General features: G+C 42.0%; 1 non-coding gene across 1 annotated transcript; it reads left to right on the forward strand.

The window, feature by feature from the left end:
* Nucleotides 1-575: 575 nt before the first annotated feature.
* Nucleotides 576-649, forward strand: TRNAI-AAU. The gene has a single exon. It is a non-coding gene; the product is annotated as a tRNA-Ile (tRNA).
* The last annotated feature ends 3,612 nt before the right edge of the window (nt 650-4,261 follow it).

Here is a 4,261-nt window from a genome sequence, read left to right on the forward strand (position 1 = left end):
AAGTTTGCAGGTGACACTAAAATGGGAGGAGCTGTTGATTGTTTCAAGGTCAAAGAGTCCTTGAAGGGTGAGTATGACAAGTTAGAGAGCTGGGCAGTCTCCAATAATGAGAAGGTGCCACATTCTGCACCTGGGCCTGGGAACTCTTGTTAAACCTACAAACTGAGGGATAGGAGACTGAAGAACAGCCCTCTGGAAAGGATGTGATGTTATGGTAAGTTGAATGTGATCCAGCAGTGTGCCCTGGCAGCCCAAAGGGCCAATTGTACCATGGTGTCCATCAGGCCCAGCACTGCCACTGGGTGGAGGGAGGGGTTGTTCCACTCTGCTCCTGCGCTGTATGGTCTCACCTCCTCCTGCACTGTGTGCATGTTTGGGTATCACAATCCAAGAAGGACGTAGAACTATGTGAGACTGTCCAAAGGAGGGCTGTGAGGATAGTGAAAGGTCTAGCTAGAGCTAGATGTGCCACATTAAAAAGAATTGGGATGGTAGCAGAAAATAGCTTTAATTAGCAGCTGTTCTGGGCTGCGTGTGATGCAGGATTCAGAGGGTGTAAATTTGTGCCAAAGGGTGGCCGGTTAGCTCAGTTGGTTAGAGCGTGGTGCTAATAACGCCAAGGTCGCGGGTTCGATCCCCGTACGGGCCAAGTACTTTTTCGAGGCTAAGCAAAAGGTTTTTAAGGGATCTGTTGTGTTAGTTTTGGAGCCATCTGAATGAGAGGCGGCAGTGTGCCCAGGTGGCCAAGAAGGCTAGCGACAGTCTGAAATAGAGCAGTCAAAAGGAGAAGGGGAAGTGGTGTGTGAGGGGTGGTCTGGAGCACAAGCCTTCCGAGGAGCAGCTGAGGGAAATGGGGTTGTGTAGTCTGGATAAAGGGGGAGGCTAGAACATAAAAGGAGTTTCAGTGGAGGGGAATTCAGCCACTTCTCTCAGGTGACGGTGACTGGGCAGGAGTTATGATGGGCTCTACAGGTTGTGGCAAGTTCAAGTTGGATGTTATGGAAAACTTATTCTCTGAAAAGTGGTTGGTCTTTTCCAACTTCAATGATTCTGTATCCTGTATGAGGAGCAGATGAGGTCCCGTGTTCTGTGCAGCCCAGAGCAGAGGTGGCCTACAGCCTCTCACGAGGGGAGTGGAGGGGCAGCGCTTACTAACTTGATAGGAATTTCCCATGGTCACATGAAGTAGATGCTGGAGACTCAATTTATTTTAAAAGAAAATCCTCCCCCTCTCCCAACCTCCCTTCCCCCTTTTCCTTTTTAATGTAAAGGTACATATTCTGAATTCATTTAGAATTTCATTATTGGCTGTGACATATATTATTATTTTTTTCTGTTTCCTCTCTTATGCTCTTGACCTATCTTATTTTCTGACAGTCATTTTGTATGAGTGATGAAAAGGATTCAGTGTAGTTTGAAGCAGAACTGTTATTCTTGGGGAAAAAAAAAAAAAAATGTAAAGTGCTTGAGGAAACATGCGGAATTCATGTAGTTTCATTGTTCAAGGAATGAGATAATCATTCTTGAGAAGTCCAGGGTTTAGACATCAGCTGCTGGTAGACCATAGTGGCCCCTGACTTTTGTCTTTTCTGTAATACAGTCTAGGCTAGAACACTAGAAGACTCCAGTTGAACTCCAGCTTAGGCAATAAAGAGTTATTTCTCACTTCTGGTGTACACTTGTTCATGCAAATTTATTCTCTTTTAATGTGCCATTATAGTATTACTGTCGTCCTGATGTCTTCTTAAAGTTCTGAACAATCTTGCAGCCTCTTTAGGTATTTTTCTAGATTAATGGAGAACTACGCAACTTCTATGTGGGGAATTGTTTCAACTGGGAGTTGAGTAGTGTGCTGAAGTACCGTGATGCACACTGAGGTTTGGTGTAAGGACTCTCTTGGAGGTGATGGACTCCTTCCAGTTAAAGCAAAGAGTTTTGGGGATGAAATACCAGAACTTGGAGGAGGCAGCATCTTAAGGTCTAGGTAAAATAACTTCTAAATATCACCTGAACTGTGCCTACTGCTGTACCATTCTTGATTGCTGAATCTATAGCAAGGTAAACAAACAAGTAGCCTTATAATAGAGGCAGTAGAATCATAGAATCACAAGGTTGGAAACGATCTACAAGATCATCCAGTCCAACCGTCTCATCACCATTGCCACCACAAGCACTAAACTAAAGGTGTTTATTTTAAAAGCTAAAAGTGCTGCCTCGTGCCACTGAAGAGCTCAGCAATACTGCTTGAGTCTGGTCATTTTCTGAGATGATGTAGTGAGGCTTCTAGTATAGCTTAAAGGGTAGAGCGGGTAAGTAGAATCCAGCAGAGTTTGTGAATCTCCCTGGGGCAGTGAAACTATGAAAAACTAATATTTATACTTGATTTCTAATATCTACAGTTCCCATTGTGGAAGGTTTATTCCAGTTCTGTTTGAATGAGCTGAATCTTTCCTTTAATTCGTGACAATAAAAAATAATAAGCAAAAGTGCATTTTGTCACTGGTAGCTTGGTGCTGATTGGAGATAGTGGAGAAAAACCTGCAGAGCTTTTTCCCAAGTACTTGCAGTTTTCTTGATTGTTGTTGTTTTCTTCTGCATGGTGCAAAAGTGAGGAGTCTCCCAGACAAGAAATTGAGGAGGCAAATAGAAATTCAGGTTCTACTGCATGCTCCCTAGCAGTCTGGTTCCTGTCCCTTGCACTACCTCAAGGCCTCATGGTGCAGAATTTCCTCTAAATCTCCTTTTGTCTCCACTCATGAGGGTAGTATTTGCTGTAGTAGTTTCTACCCTGATCTGTGCTTTTTTTTTTTTCGTTTGTTTTTTTTTCTGACCAGGAGGGTAGAACTGAGTTCTGAGTGGTAGTTATGCAACTGTGAGCTAAATTCCCCTCCTTACGTAAAGGTTGCTAGCAGAGGCTGTCAAGTATGGGATGTATACTGAGGAGGAAATTGAAGTTGAGAGGCCTCAAGTTGTTTTGTGAGAATGGTAAGAGTTTTAAAGTGAGCAGCTGCCATTACTGTGGTGCTTGTTTGGGTGTAACAAGTTTCCATGTCTAACTTCACAGAGAAGACTGCAGGGTTGGCAGGGAAGAATGGAAGAACTGCTCTTTTGGAAGGGGTGCTGAAAGCCATCTGATTTCCTGTGATGCTGCAGGCTTATAAGCCTGCCTCCCACTGATGCTTTGTAGAAGAATTCTGACAAAGCTGGATTTCTAGTTAGGTTTTCATTTACATCCTTGATGATTTTTATATTTGTCTTTGGTGAAAGATATTTGATAAGCTACTTTATGCATTTAGATGTACTGGGCATCTGTGGAATTGGTCTTTAATATATAGCTGAAATGAAGCCAGGGTATAAAACCAGTAAAGAAGGACACTTTTGATAGTTGCTGGAGTTTCTGTGTGCTTTGATGTTTACAGCAATATGTGCTTATGACTTATGAGCAAATGCATGTTAGAATCTAAAGATATGTCTTTCTAGTGATATAGATTGCAACAATTCCAGAACAGCCAACGTTCCCTGCAAATAAAGAAGAGGTTGAGTCCTATGAATTTGCTTCTTTTATTATTTTAAAATTGCTACTGCAATTGTTGTAAGTGCTTGGAAAGCAAGTTTAGAACATTATTAGAGACTTGTCCCTTGGGGCATGTCTTTTATAGAATTACTGTCTGCAGAGGAATGCATTTATATTGAAAGAGCAAGGATGGAAAATGTTTTAAGTAGTACAATACTGAAAGTATGACCTGGTGCACCTTCACTGTCGTATGAAATGAATGGCACTGCCTAGCAAAGTATTTAAGTCCCTTTTCACCTCCCTTATTTGGGCACTGATTGTGTGTGTATATATAATATATATATGTCTATGTGGAGAGAGAGAGACTCTTTAATAATTCTTAAGGCATTAGGCTTAATAGAGTCTCTAGCTTAATCTGTTTAAACATGGCAGATATTTATGGATATTCTGGTGAACTAAAGTATAGTTTTTGGTTTTTCAGCATTCTCTCCCCTTGCCATGTCACATCACATCTACAGAGACCTTTCTTCACCTTGCTGACAGCTGGTGCAAAACACTTTCAAAATATGAATTCTGAATTGCCCAAAAATGAGATTCCAGCTGTACTGCTGGAAAACTCCTGCTGTAAAGGTCCCAGTGGGAAGATTGAGAACTTTTGCAGGGAAAGAAGTGTCCTGTGTGTATTTTTGGCTGTTGATGTTATGTTAAATCTACGTAAGAGGTAACTGCAGTCTTGCAGGGCAAGAG

Source organism: Centrocercus urophasianus, unplaced genomic scaffold, assembly GCF_019232065.1.
Source record: "Centrocercus urophasianus isolate 14NV4802_14NV808 unplaced genomic scaffold, USGS_Curo_1.0 seq_12, whole genome shotgun sequence".
Classification (NCBI taxonomy): domain Eukaryota; kingdom Metazoa; phylum Chordata; class Aves; order Galliformes; family Phasianidae; genus Centrocercus; species Centrocercus urophasianus.